Below are 20,312 nucleotides of genomic sequence, written 5' to 3' on the forward strand. Positions count from 1 at the left end.
GGTTATCTAGCAAAATTAGCTTAATAATACCGTGGTTTGTGATGCAGTTCTCCGGTTGTGCAACTGTTTTCACCGCTATAGCCATATGCCTGATGTTCCCCAACAGAAAATATGGTAGGTTTATCATCTATTGATGTCAGAGGTGATTCAACAATGGGAAGTGATAATTAAATACATTTTTAACTCTTCCCTCATAGGTGATGTACTTAGTGAGGTAAAAGGCAACATTTGCCCATGGCTGGGGAAGCGATAACCTATCAATTCCTCTTCCTTTCTTTTCCAGTCGTTATTCCCCTTGGAGAAAGTCCTCCTTCAAAGAGGGGTCATTGATCTTTCTGTTGAACCACCTCTTTCCTTCTGTTGGCAATGTTGTCACATGAGCAATTACCTCCTCTGTGACTTCCAGCTACAACCCCCTGACCTTCGTTTGATACTCGTTCAAATTCTTGGCAATTCCATAGCAATTGGTTCATCTGATCCCTCCATTCTTTGGAAAAATCCAAACCAACCTGCATCCTTAAAGATTTGACATGCTTCAGGACAATTTTCCAATGCGTCGGTTGAGTTTGGTTCATGTTGAACTGCTGCCCCACCCATCTCTATGTTGTTACATTACGTTTTTCTTCTCTCTTCTTTTCTTTGATAAATTTTGAAGTAACGACACAATGCTTAGTTGTTTTGGCTTTGCAAACTATTCTCTTATGCTTCTATTTGAGAGTTCTGAATGAGAATACAACGATTCATCAATAGGTGATGGTAGGGTGATGCAGTGAGGTTCAAGGTAAGGATTTCAAATCAGGGTTCACACTGCGCAATATTACTTCCCTATTAATGCTGAGTTATGGAGGATTTGTTCTGAGGTACAATTCCCTTTTCGGCATGATCGATCATAAAAGTTTACAATGGTGGTTATAAATGATAATGATTATGAAATCATCATTATTTAATTCCAGTTTTAAAATTCGCAGGTCATGCACAGGTCATGATGTAATTCACCTTCCCCTTGGCTTAAGTGTGACAGTCGTCCTCAACCGTAAAAAGGATATCACATTAAATTTCCATATTGCTAAATAAAACAGGATATCGATATTACCGTTCCATGACATACCTGGTATGACACGAAAAGAAGAAATTGGTGATGAGGTGTGCGTAATTAATTCTGGCGATCATGACAATTACTCATAAATCATGGTGATGCATGTTGTATATCGTAACAGATAGATTCACTTGGATCATGGTTTGTAAGTTGTCGACTGTTACAGATGTAACAACCAAGACAACTAGTGTACTCCTTTCCAGAAATTTATTATTAGTTTCCACAAAGATAAAAAACAAAGAACTAAAAACAGGCTTGTAACAACATTATTGTAAGATATGCATGAAATGACAAATGTTGTTTTAATGAAAGTGTGTAACAGCCGCCACAAAGTGGTTTTCAACTGTCACAAAAATTGTCTGTCTGCGCCCCTAAAAAGAGGTTTTCACAGTCAGATTATTATTATTATTATTATTATTATTTTTAGAATAGGTGTAATAGCTGCCAACCGAGGTTGGTTTTCAGCTGTTACACTTATTGGAAAATTCAAAATTTTGGCAGCATAGGGGAGTTTTCCCTTGCTCCTATAATTTGAAGGTTAGAATCTATGGCAATGTTAACAAATGAATCCCTTGAAGCAGGTTTATGATATAATCGAAGATGGTGCCCATTACCAAATAATGGTTTCCCCACACTCTCAATGGTAACAAAATTCATAGTCCCATTGTCAAATACTGCATCAACTTCATAGGGACCTAGCCATATGATGCATAGCTTACCCTTGAAATCCTTGAATCTCCAAGCATATAAGAGAGCCCAATATCCTTTTTGAAATTTCTTCTTTTTGATAAACCTGTCATGCCACTTAGCTCTTTGCTATTGGATAATCTCTATTTGTTGGATAACAGCCATCCATTTCTCCTCCAATTCATTGAGATGGTTCAACCATTGTTTTTTTGCTATAGCCAGATCTAGATTTACCTACAATGTTGTTCTAAATGGGAATAAGGGATTTTTACCATACACAAGTTCATATGGTGAGAATCTTGTAGTATTCCTCCATGTAGTTCTATATGCCCACAACACTTCTGGAAGTTTATCGGCCCAATTCCTTCGGTGGCTAGCCACAGTCTTGGTAAGAATCCCCTCAATGACCTTGTTGGTGCTTTCTACTTGGCCATTTTCTTATGGGTGATAAGGTGAAGTGATTCTATGATGGATTTTATGCTTTTCAACAAACTTCTGGATCAAGTGATATGTAAATTGGGGCCCTCCATTTGTCACTATCTCCCTGGGTATCCCAAAATAGACAAATATGTCTTCAAACAAGAATTCTGAAAAAGCCTTCTCCATGGCTCTGGTTAGTACTTTTGCCTTAACCCATTTTGTGTCAGAGTCCATGTAGACCAAGATGTAGTAATTTTTTCGAGATTAAGGATTAATTGGTCCCACGAAATCCAAGGTCCATTTCTCAAATGGTTCTAAGACTATTTGAGGCTGTAACGACATCTCATCTGATTACAGAGGTTGGCCCATCCTCTGGCAGCTATCGCACCCTTTCACGAACTTCTTAGCATCTTGAAATATTGTTGGCTAATAATATCCTATCGAGAGGACTTTGTATCCTATCCACTTTTCTACGAAGTGCCCTCCACAAGGTTCCTCATGACAAGCTTTAAGGATATCAAAAATCTCATCTTCCCTGACATAGCGTCTGATTTGAAAATCTGGTCCAGTGTGATAGAGATTCCCCTCTATCCAAGGATAAGCACTTTGTTGTATGATATTTCTCTTTTCCTTGGAGGATAAGTATTGTGGGAACTTTCCTATAGCAAGATAATTGGCTATGTCTACATACCATGGAGAGTGAGTAGAAATAGCAAAACGATACTCATCAGGAAAAGAATCCTCAGTAGGAATGCAATCGTTATCAACAGTTAACCTAGAAATAAAATCAGCTACTACATTATCTTTTCTAGGTTTGTCTAAGATTTTGATCCTACCATTAGCTACAACAATAACCAGCATGTAATCCTACCATTGGTAATTGGCTTATTCATTAAAAAATGAATATAGAGTGGTCAACGTGTACAAATACTTGATACCCGGTGATGTAATGTCGAAACTTGTTGATGGCATGCACTACTACTAGGAATTCTTTCTTGGTCATTGTATAATTGAGCTCAATTGGAGTCAAGTTCTTGCTTATGTAATAAATAGTGTAGGGTTTCTTATCCTCTAGCTGGCCCAAAACAACACCCACAACAATGTCAGACGCATCTGTAGCTATGTGAAACAACAGTTTCCAATTTGGTCCATGCAAAACAGGGGCTGTTGATACACAGTATTTCAGCTTCAAAAAGGCATGTTCATACTTTCCTATCCACACAAATTCCATATCTTTCATAAGTAAGGAGAACAAAGGCAATGCATTTTTTTTAAAATTCTCTATAAGCCTCCTATAATACCTTGCATGCCCCAAGAAACTACGTACTTATTTTTGTGTCTTAGGTGTTGGGATTTTCAAGATTACCTCTATCTTAGTAGGGTCTACCTTGATCCTATCAACATAAATGAAGTGTCCCAATATGATCCCTTCCTTCATCATCATGTGACACTTTTTGGTGCTCAAAGCAACATTAGTCTGTACACAACATTCCAATACTTTTTATAGATTAACTAATGTTGTTTCAAAGGCATCACCATAAGGTGTAAATCCATCCATGAATATTTCAAGACAGTCATTCAACAGATCCAAGAAGATTCCCAGTATTTTCCTCTGGAAAGTTGTTGGTGCATTGCAGAGTCCAAAAGGGAGACCTTTGTATGTGAAAGGTCCCCAAGGGCAAGTAAAGATCGTTTTATCCTGATCCTCTAGGCAATATGTATCTGATTGTAACCACTAAACCCATCTAGGAATGATTTTTTTTTTTTTTTCCCAAAGAGGGTCTCAAGGACCTAACCTATAAACGATAGAGGAAAATGGTGCTTTTGAGTGGCTTTGTTAAGTTCTCTATAATCCACACAGACTCTCCACTTGCCATTCTTCTTAGGAACGATGACAAGCGGAGACACCCACTAACTGTCAGATATCGGATAAATGAATTTAGCATTTAGGAGTTTTTGCAATTCTTCTTTCACTACCTCCTTCAGTGAAGGGTTCATGTAGTGTCGCGGATGTCTAACTGGATTACAGCCATATTTCAAATAAATGTGGTGAGTGCATAGGCTGGGATGAATCCCTTTCATATCTATGTAGTCCCATGCAAATGCCTTTTTGTATTTATGTAACAGTTGTAACAACAGTTTATTTTTCTCAGCGGTCAAGTTTGGATTGATATTCAAATACTTCCCTGGTTCTATTTCAACTGGACTGTTGTGAGTATGAAATGTGGTTCTCATTTGTTCAAATTTTAAATCATCTACCTTGTCTTCCTCTCTTGAATCTTCAATAGAAGTGACAGAAAGTGAATTACTAATAAATCCATTAATGATATCATCCTCTATGTCATCCTTAAAATATTAGGCTTTTCCAAGGGTAAGGAGCGGTAGGGAAAGATCTTATTCAGGTTCAAATTCATCCCACCAAGGATTGCTCAAATCCATATTTGGTTGTTGGGTGTGGAGCCTGATTATCTTCTGTATTCAAAGGTATCGCCACATTGGACCCCAGTTCGTAATGGGGTGGCAACACTTCCCGTAAAATATTCACTGCTGGGGGGGTCCAAAGGGGGAGCAGTTGCAACCTTTAGGAGCCCACCCTGGTAGGGGGATCGGGGGCAGTGCCCCCGAAGCTAGGAATAGATGTAAAATTTCCTTGTAAAATTTTGTAATTTCGTAGTCAATCTGGGTCGTTCATTAGGCGGAGATCTGACGGTGGAAGTTATGATTAGTTTAGGGCTTTTTTCCCTAGAAGGCAACCCCTCACTATATATGATGCAATTGTATTATGTTTATGTACACATGTATTCTGAGTGAGGAAGAAAGAGGAGATTGAGAGCGAAGAGGGAATTACAATGGATATGCTGTAGGTTGTATCTTTTCAGTTTGTTGGATAATATAAAAAGAAGGACTGGCTGTTTCTCTGTGGACATAGCCCAAACTGGGTGAACCACGTATATATGTGTCTCTCTTGTTTTATGTGTTTATATTTCTGCAATATTTTATGTGTTCCATTGCTCTATAGTATATAATTTTCTAACAACTAGTATCGGAGCCGAAGGTCCATTTGGTTGATAAACTTGTAGGAAAGAAGGGTTCTTGGTTCGAGTGGGAGCAATGGTAGAAGATGGTAGGTTTAGGGTCGAAAAAATCAACGGCCAAAACTACCAGCTATGGAAGATGCAGATGGAAGATTATTTGTATCAGAGAGAACTGTACTAACCATTGAGCGGAAAGACAAAGAAGCCGATGAGTATGACAAACACAGAATGGGATATTCTAAAAAAAAAGGCACTTGGAACAATATGGCTGTGCCTAGCAGCGTCGATAGCATTTAATATTTCAAAGGAAACGAAAACAGAGGGTTTAATGTCGACATTGGCCAAACTATATGAAAAACCCTCAGCCTCAAATAAGGTATTTCTTATGAAGCGTTTATTTAATATGAATATGTCAAAAGGTGGATCTATTGCTGATCATTTAAATGAATTTAATACGGTTACTAGTTAGTTTAGTTCTGTAGGGGTAACTTTTGATGATGAAGTTAGGGCTATTTTATTTCTGTGCTCATTGCCAGAAAGTTGGAATGGTTGAGTTATGACAATTAGTAACTCTGTCTCTAGACCTAGTACTTTAAGTTTGATGATGTTTTCGGTGCAATCCTTAGCGAGGAAATGCGATGGAAAAGCTTCGGTGAGACATCAGGTAATGCTTTGACTGCAGAGACTAGGGGAAGAAAAATGGAAAGAGGAAAGAGCCCTGGATATCGCAGTAAGTCAAGAAAAGGCAGATCCAAGTCTAGATCGGGGATAGTGTGCTGGAAATGCTGGAAGAAAGGACACCTGAAGAAATACTACAAGTCTCGAAAGGGAAAAGAAGGAAATGCGCAGCAAGAAAATAATCATGAAGTGAATGTAGCATGTGATGTGTTGCAAGATGCTTTGATTCTTTCATTAGAAAATATTATTGATGCCTGGGTGGTAGATTCAGGGGCCTCATTCCATGGCACACCTAATAGGAAACATTTTTATGATTATGTTGAAGGAGATTTTGGACAGGTTCGATTGGGTGATGATAAACCCTGTAAAATCATTGGAATGGGTATAGTTTTCATAAAACAGCGAAATGGAAATCAGTGGCTATTGAACGAGGTAAGGCATGTTCCAGATCTAAAGAAAAATATGATTTCAACAGGGCAGTTGGGAGGTGAAGGTTGCGTAACTACTTTCACAAATAAAACCTGGAAGGTCACTAAAGGATCCCTAATAATAGCAAAAGGAGGAAAGGTTGGTACATTGTATTTATGCAATGGTATTTCTAACTATGTTAATGCTTTAACCTCTATAGGAGAAGATAAAACATTGTGGCATCATAGGCTCGGGCACTTGAGTGAGAAGGGGATGTAGATTCTTCACTCAAGAAATTTGTTGCCAGGTTTGAAGCATGTTGATATAAAATTATGTGAGAATTGTGTTTATGGAAAACAGAAGAGAGTTAGATTCCTTAGAGTTGGGAAAGAAAAGAAGAGCGAAAAAATAGAGCTTGTGCATACAGATGTATGGGGACTTGCTCAGGTATCATCTCTTGGTGGCTCTCATTATTATGTTACTTTTATTAATGATGCAACCAGAAAAACCTGGATTTATTGTATTCAAAATAAATATGATGTATTTGATACTCCAAGAAATGGAAAGCTTTGGTTGAAAATGAAACAAGAAAAAGGTTGAAGTGTCTCAGATCAGACAATGGAGGTGAATATTGCAGCAAAGAGTTTGATAGGTACTGTTTAGAGAATGGAATTCGCAGAGAGAAGACAGTTCCAGGAACACCACAAGAAAATGGTGTGTCAGAAAGGATGAACAGGACAATCATGGAGTGTGCAAGGTGTATGAGACTGCATGCAGGATTGCCTTTACAATTTTGGGCAGATGCTGTAGATACTACTGTTTATCTAATAAACAGAGGGCCTTCAAGTTCCTTGGATGGTGGTATTCTAGAGGAGGCATGGACAGATAAAAAGGTAATCTACTCTTTTTTAAAGACTTTTGGTTGTGAAGCCTTTGTCCACATTAATAAAAAATAGAACAAAGCTTGAGGCAAAATTAAAGAAATGTACCTTTATTGGATATGGTGTTAATGATTTTGGTTATCACTTTTATGATTATGAAAAACACAAAATCATTAGGAGCAAAGATGTCATATTCAATGAAAAGGTTTTGTATAAGGATTAGCTGTAGGAAAAGAAATAGGAGAAAGAAAACATAGAATACACAGTGCTTGATAAGATCACAGAAAAAGTGATGGTGCTTGAAAATCATAATGATCAACAGTCAGAACAACAACCGCAATAGCAAAAAGCACCTCAAACACCTGAAAGTGGTGTTAGAAGATCTACCAGGATAAGTAGACCCCCTGAACGATACTCTCCTTCATTATATTATGTATTGTTGACTGATTTTGGTGAACTAGAATGTTATGAAGAAGCAGTGCAGGTAGAAACCAAGAAGAAGTGGGAGCAAGCCATGAAAGAAGAGATGGACTCCTTAGCACATAACCAGACTTGGGACTTAGTCAGGTTGCCTGCAGGTAAAACAACATTGCAGAATAAATGGGTTTACAAGTTGAAGGAAGAAGATGGAGGTAGAAAAATGTATAAAGCTAGACTTGTGGTGAAAGGGTTTGCACAGAAAAAGGGTATAGACTTTGATGAAATATTTTCTCCTGTTGTTAAAATGACTTCAATCAGAACTATTTTAAGTCTAGTAGTAGCTGAATATTTGCATCTTGAGCAGTTAGATGTAAAGACAACCTTTCTCCATGGGGATTTGGAGGAAGAGATATATATGTAGCAGCCACAAGGATATGAGGTAAAAGGGAAGGAGAAACTAGTGTGTAGGTTGAAGAAGAGCTTGTATGGCTTAAAACAGGCTCCAAGGCAGTGGTATCTAAAATTTGACAGGTTTATGTCTGAACAAGGTTATACTAGATGTCACTCTGATCATTGTGTTTATCTCAAAAGGAAAAATGATGGCAGCTATATTATATTGTTATTGTATGTAGATGACATGCTTGTTGCAGGTTCTAACATGTAGGAAATAAATGTGCTCAAAAGAAAATTGGCAAACTCATTTGCAATGAAGGATTTGGGTGTTGCAAAACAAATCCTTGGTATGAGAATAACTAGAGACAAGAAGAATCACAAATTAACATTGTCTCAAAGTGAGTACATAGAAAAGGTGTTGAAAAGGTTTAATATGCAGAATGCAAAACCAGTTAGTATACCTTTGGCTAGCCATTTCAAATTAAGTAAGGAGGAGTGTCCCAAGACTCAGGAAGAAATGGCTCATATGTCTAAAGTTCCATATGCATCAGTAATTGGAAGCTTAACATATGCAATGGTCTGCACAAGGCCTGATATTGCACATGCAGTGGGAGTTGTAAGCAGGTACATGAACAATCCAGGAAAAGAACATTGGATGGCGGTGAAGTGGATTCTCAGGTATTTGAGAGGTACCACAAATCAAGCATTATGCTTTGGTGGTTCAAACATTGCTCTACAGGGATATGTTGATGCAGATATGGCGGGTGATAGAGATAACAAGAGGAGCACAACAGGGTATGTGTTTACTGTAGGTGGAACAACTATCAGTTGGGTCTCAAAACTACAAAATGTTGTTGCACTCTCAATAATAGAAGCGGAATATGTTGTTGCTACAGAGGCTAGTAAAGAAATGATTTGGTTACAAAGGTTTCTGGATGAATTGAGTAAGAAGCAGGAGTTGGGCAAGTTATATAGTGATAGCCAGAGTGCCATACATCTTGTAAAGAACTCTACATTTCATTCCAAGACTAAACATATACAGCTCAAGTACCATTTCATATGGTCAGCGTTGGAAGATGGACAGTTGAAGCTGGAAAAGATACAAACTAGCCAAAATCATGCAGATATGTTAACAAAAGTTGTAACCAGGGAGAAACTGAGAATCTGCTCAGTTTCAATTGGTCTTCAAGTATGATGAATAAGATGAGAAATAGCTAGGTCCAAAGTGGAGTCATTGTCCAACAAATTAAGCAGCGGTGGAGTTGCTATAATCAGTCTCCAAGTGGGAGATTGTTGGGTGTGGAGCCTGATTATCCTCTATATTCAAAGGTATCGCCGCATTGGACCCCAGTTCATAAGGGGGCAGCAACACCGCCCGCAAAATATTTGCTACAGGGGGGGTCCAGTGGGGGCGTTGAGACCTTTGGGAGCCCCCCTCGGTGGGGTGATTAGGGGAAGTGCCCCTGAAGCTAAGAATAAATGTAAAATTGCCTTGTAAAATGTTGTAATTTCGTAGTCAAACTGGGCCATTCATTAGGCGGAGATCTGACGGTAGAAGTTATGTTTAATTTAGGGTTTTTTTTTCCCTAGAAGGCAACCCCTCGCTATATATGAGGGAATTGTATTGCGTCTATATATCTGTATTCAGAGTGAGGAAGAGAGAGGAGATTGAGAGCGAAGAGGGAATTACAACAGATTTGTTGTAGGTTGTATCTCTTCAGTTTGATGGATAATATAAAAAGAAGTACTGGATGTTTCTCTCTGGACGTAGCCCAAACTAGGTGAACCACGTATATCTGTGTCTCTCTTGTTTTATGCATTTTCTGTGTTTATATTTCTACAATATTTTATGTGTTCCATTTCTATGTAATATATAATTTTCTAACATTGGTTTTTCTAGGGGGTAAAGATTAAGGTTCTTTGTATCCTAGCCATGTGAAATCATCATAGATCCGAATCTGCACCCTATAAATGCATTTTCAGTGGCCAACCAAGGTCTCCCTAAAATCAAAGGATGTCTCCCCCAGCTTATATTTGGTTTGCAAGATAAGAAAGTCAGCCAGATACCTCCAGGAAGCTAATATGATTACTACGTCCTCCAATACACCCTCGGGTTTAACACGAGACCTATATGCTAATTCAAGCATGATAGGCGTATGTCTAAGCCCATGTAGCCCCAGGGTGGTAAAAAGGTCCTTTACCATTAATTTAATGGCTGCCCCTAGATCAATCAATGTATTAGTTATGGGATGGTCATCAATATAAATAGTAACCGTAGGTTCCCTGGATCATTATACTTGGTTAAGAGAGGCTGATCAGTCATCAATTCAGACAATTTTCCCATCACATGTATAGTAGCAGGGTCCTTAGGCTTCCTTCCAGGTTTCTTAATGCACAGGTCTCGTACTGTTTTAGCATAGATAGGAACTTATTTAAGAGCTTGCAGTAGAGGAATACGTATATGCAAGTTTTGCAACTCCCTAAGAAAATTAGATTCAGTTTGTGAATTCATTCCAGTCTCGATTAATCTTTGGGGATACAGAGGATCCTGACTCATAACAACCGAAACAATTGTTACAGGTGTATCATCTTTACTTGAGTTGGTTATTACATGAGAAACAATTCTTCTTGGGTTGGCTATTACAGGTGTAGCATTCCATCCTACATCGACTATTACAGGTGTAACAGTTTCCTCAAGATCTACCATACCTTCTTTGGAAGACTCACTTTCCTTCTCGGTGAGGATAGGGGAGCGGTTTGGTTTAATCACCTTACCCAATCATAGTTGAATTTCATTAAGTCCAATGGGAGTGATAAGATAAGTTTGGAAGGTAGTTGGAGCCTCTATGCTATAGGTTGGCTTATTATTTGGGTTAGGGTTAGGTTGCATAGGTAATTGGGGTCGCACAGGTGGTGTAGGAACAAGAGTTAGGAGAGGAGGAAATTGTAACTGCTGCTGCATTGGAAATGCAGAGGGGGTTGGACTTTGGGCATTCCCCCTCCAGTTTTGACTCCAAGGATATGGTTGAGATGGAGGATACTGAATAGGTAGAGAGGGATATCAATGGTTCCAGGGTGAAGGAAACTGTGCTGGAGAAGGAGTAGAGTACTACCATGGATATTGTTGAGCGTTATATGCATTATTCCACGAATTAAAAGAAGATAAATCTTGAGACATACCTGGGGGATGTGGCTTCCATGGTCTCCTGGGTCCGATTAAATAGGAAGATTGAACTTCTTCACTCGACTCTCTAAGAACCGCTTTCAGTCTGCAAAGCTCCGAACATTGACCTGTAGGATGTTCTAGTTCACAAATATTGCACAAGTTGATGTTGTTCATTTCGCAATTCCTAAGGGGATGTTTCTTTCTACACTTTGGATAGAACGCAGCTAAAGTTGTACCAATTCCCCTTGTGCCTTTTTTATTTTTGTCCTCGGTACCTGAGCAGATAAGATACTAAGGAGGTCAGTTTTAAAAATTTCAAATAAGTTCCCGATCTTTGCTTTGGTTACTCCTCCACTTGCATATTTCTGTATTCGGGCAGAGGCATCTCATATCATGCTTCTCCCCTTCAACGATCCTATAGATCATCTCAAACAAAGCTTTATTATCTCGGCGAATGGTTCCTGAGATATGTCCCCCTTCCCTAATAGATTTAGGCTATCAAGCCAGTCATCTCTCATTCCCCTTATGAATATGGTCTTCAAGATCTCTTGATCTAAGTCACTATGTTTAGATCTCTGCAAATTGTAAAGGAATAGCTCCACATATCCCTCCAAACTCAAGTCCTCCTTTTGTGTCATCTTAAATATTTCTTCCCTCAAGTCCCTGGTTCTACAATAATCTTGATACTTAGATAAAAATGTCTCTTTCATGTCTCCCCATGTTCGAATGGAAGCAGAGCCTAATCCCATGAACCATCTCAAGGCTGCTCCTTTTAGAGTAGCAGTAAATAATTTCAATTTCTGAGCATTTGAAACATAATCATAACTCCTCCACAAGACATCAAATTCAAAAAAGAAGGTGCCAGGATCTTCTACAGTCATTCCTTGAAAAGATGGAAGAGATGATAAATGAATGTTTTTCATGGGAGCCTCACCTCTGATATCCCCTATTGGAAAATCAAAGGTGGTGATGGTAGCATCTGTTTTAGTGTTGTTGTTATTGTTGTCCCCCATTGTTGACCCTCCTGATCCTTGTTGTAACAGGTCTTCTTCAGATCGTTCTAGTGATTGTCTTATGGGTGAAATTGATAGCTCAAGTTGCTTCAGGACTAGTTGTTTCACTGTGCTACCCAAATATGGATATTGATAAACCAATAAATGTTCCCCCATTTCAGGCTTCTGGTGCTCCCCCTTAGTTCCCCTTGTCCCTCGGTCCTAATGTCCTGGTCACTAGCTTCCCCCTACTACTCCTGATTTGGATGCTTAGCCTTGGGAGTGTTCACACTAGTTTTAGAATGATATGGTTTGGAGACAGAGGAATTGGATGCTTATGTTCTTATTATGGGAGTAACAAATTTTTGTGGCCCTGTTTTCCTTGCGTCCCTCTGATAATTTGACTTCTCTTTTTCTCTTTTTGAGATCAGCTCATGAATAAATGTTTTCCTCCCCAAATCTACACTCTTCTTTTCCTTTTTACAACCTATTTTTCCTGCGACTAATTAGAGTGGGGGTGTTGTCGGTATCTCTACTATTCCTACAATTTCACACATGGACCTTATGTGTATTATTCACACTCTAAGTGTCTCATTTTTAATAGTGGTGAGCTTGCCCAGACATGTTAGAGCGATGCACAAGTTCTTACCTCTCGTCTTACCACCCAATAACTAAAGAGTTGAAGACATGTTTGAAGAAAATACCAAAATGCTACACCCTAAGTGACCTAGTGATCACAGTGGTTAGCCCACCTAGGTATGTTAGAGCGATGTGCAGGTTCTTACCTCTCATCTTACTGCCCAACAACTGTGGACTAGGAACACTCTATCATCAAACAAAAAACTTGGTTGATAGTATCGTCAATTGCCTTCCCCGGCAACAATGCCAAAATGTTGTGCTGTATTAATCACTTGTAATTGACTAAGATTTCAACTATTTAATTTTCAGCCTAGGGTAGGTCCATTTATTTCAAAGGAGTCTGCACTATCTATGCCGATACACCACAACTAAGGATAAAAATGGAAAATAGTAAAGAACGTCATTGAATCAATTTCAAAAATTAACATTCATGCAGAAATTAAAAAAACACTCTACAAGAATGGAATCAAACTTTGCATCGACTAGAACAAAGGTGCGCCATACACTGTACTGGTAACTACACTAGTTGGTCAACTACCATACTTCTAATCAAATCTGTGTAACAGCGCATCATAAATCTGGAATTGAAGTAGATCTATTCTACAAATTATATAGCGACAACAAAAACCATGCATATACTGAAAGAAAGGAATAATAATATACAACTACTCTACCACTGCAGTCCCTGCTAAAGAGGAGGGCCCTTCCTCCCTAGCAGGGCGTAGGAATGAACATGAACTTAGTTAAGAATTCAACTCAGAACAGTAACAACATCACCACAGTGTCTTGATATTAAAAATAATTAAGAATTACAGGATCAGAGTAGTAGTGCTCTTTGTGCCATCCCCCGTGGCCGAGGGATTGAGTTTCTCTTATAGAAATTACATACCCAAAAATTAGGAACAGATCAGTCATGAGAAACTCATGATTCTCATGTTGATCAATAAAATAGAAATTGTTATAAAAAGTTCCTAAATACAAGTTATGTTCAAATACATCAGTTGGAATCATACCCACTTAGATCTCTCACTTTCTAAATAGATAATTCATAACTCTCCAACAACTATCACGTGGAATAATACCCACGGCTTGATAGCTACGGTGTAACTGCATCCTACGGTAAAACAATAGTTTGGGATGTAACAACAATGTTGGTAATAGAAATGACTTGTAACAGCACCTAGAATATAACAACAACAATATGTAACAGCAACGCGGTGTAACAACAAAGTCTGTGACAGCAACACGGTGTAACAACAAAGTTTGTGATAGCACACAGAGTGTAACAACAATTTGTTTCATCATGATCATAGATCAATCGACGCGATTGTTCATTTCATAACCTTGTTCTCATAGGTAGCACCTGAAAAAGAGGAAAGGAACCAAAAGACTTCTCCGACGTTTGCCCCAGTTAGCCATAAAAAGGAATATTGCATCATTATATCTAGCAAAAATGGCAAAATAACATGATGACAAAATATGTTGTTCATAATAAATAAAGAGACTATTAATATGCAAAGTTCTATAGGTTCAGAGGGAAAAAGGTCAAAACGGGGAAGGAAAGTATAAAAGATAGTTACAAAAGCTACACCCAACAACGCCGAATCTGGAAATGATATTTGGTTGTAGAAAGCTAATGAGTTCCTGATCATTCACTTGTTTGAGCAGAACTGCTTCTCTCCGCTGCGTGAAATAATTTGTAGCAGTTAAGATGTAGCGATGTTGCTTTGACGAGTGCTAGAAAATTTCACCAATAATGTCCAAGCCCCACTGTTGAAAAGGTTCTTCCACTGCAATGGGATGCAGTGGGGCTGATGACTTCCTATGTCTGCAGACACACCTTTGACAGACTAGACACTTGTGGGCATAAGCATGAGCATCTTTGAATAATTTTGGCTAGTAAAAGTTGGCCCGCATAACCTTATGCATTGTGGTGTTTCCTGCAAAGTGTCCCCCGGCTGGTCCATCGTGGAGATCACACAATACCTTTTCTGAATCGTGCACCTCCAAACACCTAAGTAGCACTCTGTTGTGGTGTTTTTTGAACAACACCCCATGCACCAACTGATAAGATAATGCTTTAAGTCTGAGTGCCCTCTTCTTCCATGTGGAAAAGTGAGATGGCACTATGTCGTGCTTAAGGTATTGTCACACATCTGTGTACCAAGATTTTATGCTTGTAGTGGGGGAGGCTTGCTCAACATTATACATCTCAATTTCTTGCTCCCATCCTGTGAGCTCTTCTTCTTCATTTTTCACGTTTACTTCTTCTACTGCTAGTTGGCAAAGACCATGAACCTTGATTGGGTGAACTGGCTTGATTTCTAGATCATACTCTTGGAACCCGGTCATCTAGTTCTCTCTCCTTTCACCTAGATCTTGTTGAAAAATTAGTAACCTGACTGTTGGGTGTGGGACAAAGATAACACAATGATTCTTCAATAGATAGGGCCTAAAATTCTTTGCTGCCTTGTATGTTGCGTAAGCCCATTTTTCCATGGCAGGGTAGTTAAGCTCTGGTCCTTGAAAACTGGCAATCATGAAGGAGATAGGTCACTCATTGTTAAATTCATCCTTCTGAGTGAGTACAACAACAAGAGGTATCAAAAGAAAAAGTATAGAGCAATAAATATTTACCGAAGTCTGGGTTGTACAATGCGGGCGCTTCTACTATAGCCTGCTTAACATGGAAAAACAAATCCTTTTCCTTTTTATCCCATTTGTAAACTGCTTCCTTATTCACCATCTCCTGTATTGGTTTGACAATCTGGGCATAGTCGGAGGTGAACTTTCGGAGGAAGTTGATCTTCCCCAAGAAATATTGCATGCCATTCTTATTCACTAGGAAGGGAATCTACGTGATTTTCCTGACTCTGTCTAGGTCTACCTTAATCCTACTATTAGCAATGATGTGGCCTAAGAGGTTACCCTCAAACACTATGAATATAATTTTATTGGGATTTAAGGATATCCTGTACTTGTGACATCGCTCAAAAATATTCTTCAAGTGGTGTAGATGATTTGACCTCTATTTGGCAAACATTGTTACATCATCAAGATAGACCACTATGCTCTGCCCAATGAGTCCTTGGAATTCAATGTCTATAGCACGTTGGAATGTTGCACTAGTGTTGATTAGCCCAAATGACATTCGTCAAAACATGAACGTGCCCTACTTCGTTCTGAAGGTAGTTTTGAGTTTGCTAGGCTCTGCAACCAGAACCTGGTTATGTCAGAATATCCATCTAATAGAGAAAACATTTCAGACCCCGATACTTTTTACAATATTTTCTCCATGGATGGCACGGGGTAGTTGTCTTTGTCTGAGGCCTGGTTGAGATTCCAGAAATCTACACACATGGAGATTTCCCTAGACTTCTTCTTTACAGGGACCAAATTTGACACCCATGTCAAGTTCCACACTTTGTATATGATTCGAGCATCCAATAATTTTCTCAACTCTTTTTGTATGAGAGGCTCAAGCATTGGATGTACTTTCCTAAGCTTCTGTTGGAATGGCTTGGCCCTTTCCTTAATTGGTATCACATGTTGGATGATTCGTGTGTCACATGTCTTGAGTTCATCGTACCTCCACGTGAAGACATCACGGTACTGCTTGAATAGGTGGATGAAGGCTTGTCTCTCTTGTGATGTGCAACAAGTACCGATATTGACATATTTTGGATCCTTATCAGTCCCAAGTTGATATGCTCATGTGATAGAGCGGAACTATGGGTCTTGGCGTTGATGGGTCCTCGGAAGAAATTCTACAAGTCATACAACTTTTCCAATGACACCACACCCTTGGAGGCGAGGTTTCATTTACTTGCATTGGTTGCATCCTACAGTGCCTTTTCATGCTCGTCCTCATTGGTCACTATGTCTTTGAATACATCAACGTTTGCCATAAAACACAATATTTGTTAGTCATCATAAAAAATATGTAAATTAGTGATATTATTCGAGATGGAAGGTTTATAAATAATTTCAATAGAAAAATCGTCCCTCAATGGTGACATCATAGCAACAACATTTACTAATAAATCTGCAACTATATTATACATTCTTGGAACATAAATAATATTAAAGGCTTGGAAATGTGAGATAAGATGCCATACCTCTTGTTGCCAAATTTTAAGATGAGGTGACACACAATGTGTGGTGTTACATACCTATCACACCACAATTTCTGAGTCACCTACCACTTTTAGGATGGCAACGTTGAGGTCAATAGCCTTTTGCAAGTCCAATATGAGTGCTTCATACTCTGCAGTGTTTCTTGTGCACTCAAATTCCAAGTAGCTAGAGATCAAATTATTCCTCTGCAGTGGGTCTATTAAAATTCAACTAGCTCCAGAGCCCTCCTGCATTTTGGAACCATCGAAGTACATAGTCCAAACATCATATGTATAGGGATTGTGAACTACACTAGTACTACTACAACTACTACTAATTGTACAAAGTCCATTATCGCCAGTTGGATAAGGAAGGAGATCCAACTATGTGTCTAGTGGAATTGGGGATGGTTGTGCAAGATAACACCCCAGTTGCATTTCAAGAAAGTAATTTCTGAAAAGTAATTATACGAAATCCATTGGTTCATTATGCACATTCAAGGGAGTGGCAATGTGTTTCATATATATCTTTGATTCTACCCATATCTAATTATTTTTGCCTTTATACAGAAGCCATAAGTGTGACCATTCTGTGGTAAAGTACCCTTGTAGCTTGCTAGACCATTCTTTTCTCAAAACACTCCATATGCTTCCAGAATGTCCACAATCACTATGTTAACTCATCCATCAAATAATAAGTGGATGATGACATATCTGAGTTCATCAATTTCGTGGACATGAGTCCTATCTAGTTAAATAATCTATGCATATTTATTTTCCCATTTAGCATTGATCTTCTTGGTAACAGATAATGACATGATGTTCACCAATGCACTAGAATCAACCAAGAAATTGTGTACATTTAAATTGAAGATTTCGAAAGTTAACAAGAACGGTGGGCAGATTGTATTTGCATCCATCATAAGTTCATTAAGTACAAATTCGAGAGTACTAGTAGACTTACTAGATCACTTGTCTGAAGAGGTAGTGTTACTTTTAGAGGTTTTCCCAAGTTCCAATAGAAGGATGTCCTACTGGCTCGTGATCTTTGTTAGTTCAAACATGGAGATGTTTGCACGAACCTTCTTCATATCATCAACAATTTTATAATCCACAGTGGGAAGACTGACCGAGGTGTCTGGGGATGCAACTTGGTTTGTGGTTTCCGGAGTGATGGTTCGATCCTTACTGTTGTCAGAAACACTTTTCGCTGAGACTGATTTCCCATACTTTCTTTGAGTGTCTGCACTAAGTTAGTTGGTGGGTTGATTTTTCTTAATAATTTTTCTGTGGATTTCTACTTCCAAAACTCAATTGTGGTGGCCAACCCTTGGCTTCTTAGGTTGTATCGATTGTTCTGCTTCTGGGCTGGACCATCACTTAGAGGCTACTTATCGAAAATACTCTTTTGGGCTATGAGAATATAGTTAAACATGTTTACTGCATGGCCAACACTTGGAGCTTCATCAACTGCAATAACTTCTTCCTTTTATTTAGTAGCCTTAGTTTGCTCTTCATCCATGATCGAATTAACAAGTTGCATAGAAATCATGCTCATGACTTGATTCCATTGTGGACACGTCCTTTTTGAATGATGTTCTTGATGAAACATGCAATATTGATCTGTTCCCATATTCTCAACATTCAAGACAACATTGGAACTCCGCGTAGACTTTGCCTGTTGGTTACTGCCACTGCTAGAAGCTACAATCCTTATGAATGGGTTAAACCTGGGAGGCTTGCTACTCATAGTGGTCTCGCTTGTCCTCTATTTGAGTTTTGGAATTTCAGTGGAAAGACACTTGACAAGACGAGTCAGGCTTTCAAGATCAATTGGTTCTTTCTCTTTAGCTTTTCTCCTAGAGGCCTGAGACCTCTTACTTGTTTCCTTGGAGTCTTTTGTCAGTTCATCATCTGAGATGACTCCAATAGCGTGCAAGTACTTCTCGATATCGATAACCTCTTTGTAATTTTATTTTAATGTATGTTTCACAATTCGCTTCACAAACTGCACAATACTTCCTAGCAAGGCAGAAGTGTAGTAATCTATGGTGATGGAGTCATGAGGTTTTATGTTTTCCAGAAAAATTTTCAAGATGAGATTGAACCTCTGATTGAAATCTTTCACTTTTTCCTTTTGATCCATCTTAAGATTACCCAGCTCTTTCAATAACATGACGAGGGTCTTGTCATCAAAAAAAAAATCAAGGAAGATATTCTTGAACCCCCTCCAATTCCAGATGGAGTTTGGAGGAAGGTTGTGATACCATACAACTGCTCTACCATCCAAGGTACATGGGAAAAGTCTACATGAAACATCATCGTAACGTACCTCAAGTGTTTGCAGATGTAGGTGAAACTTTTTGTAATGCTTCTCCCTTGTGACTCTTTGACTACTCCCATGACTGTTCAACTTCCTATGACTTTTCAACTTACATGACTCTTCATATTCATGTGTGTCCTTTGGACTTCCACTTTATAATACATTTGAATACAATACATATGGTCTGAAATAATGATGTGGCATATGACCACTCATGATATGACATGACACTGTTGACATGGACTGCTTGGTGATGTGGCAATGTCAAGTCACTGTTGTTGCTGAGTGTTGGATGTCTTCTTGGATATGCTTTCTCTTCACCTTTGCATGGCTTGGTGATGTGAAGTCTTGAATGATCTTTAGTCTTGGATGGTAGTTGCAAACTTGTGTCCCTTTTCTTCCTCTTGATTGATCCACTTGTGATTTCAGCTACAAGAGAGTCTTTAGGCATGCTTCCCTCCTTCTTCTCCTTCTTCATCATCTTGCCATGACTTGATAGTGTACCTATTCCTGTAATTCACTCATGATGGGACGACATCAATCCAAAAACACCCTAGTCTAAGATGATGCATTCTTATCCATGAACTAAGCCCGTGATATGTCACAAATGGAGGAGGGGTGCTCGTGCTGCACATTTCATAATTCCAGCAGACAGGGGGAGATCTTGGGCCTTGAGACTGCGCAATGCGTAGCTGAGGGAGGCTTGAACAATAGAACTGCATAGTTTCTGGAGGTAGTGGGGTCTGACTGAGTGAAAGGAAATTGGAGGAAGAATCTAGAAAATTTTAGAGGCCAAGGTAGGTTAGGCTTCTGTGCATTGTGTAGTTCCAACAGACAAGGAAAAGGCTTGAGGGTTGAAAATGCGAAGTGCACAGTTAAAGGCAGATTGGGAGACAAAACTGTGCAATTCTGGAGGTCAAGATTGAGAGTTGGACTCATGAATTGCATAGAGTAGCAGCCCTGGAGGACAAGGATTGCACACTATGCAGTTCCAAGAAGCAGGGTCACAACCTAGAGGGTTGAGACTGTGTAGTGTGTAATTCAGTTGGGGCTTAGTGA

This window comes from Pinus tabuliformis, chromosome 8 (assembly GCF_031772625.1).
Source record: "Pinus tabuliformis cultivar Carrire ecotype Pingquan chromosome 8, CPIR1, whole genome shotgun sequence".
Taxonomy (NCBI): Eukaryota; Viridiplantae; Streptophyta; class Pinopsida; order Pinales; family Pinaceae; genus Pinus; species Pinus tabuliformis.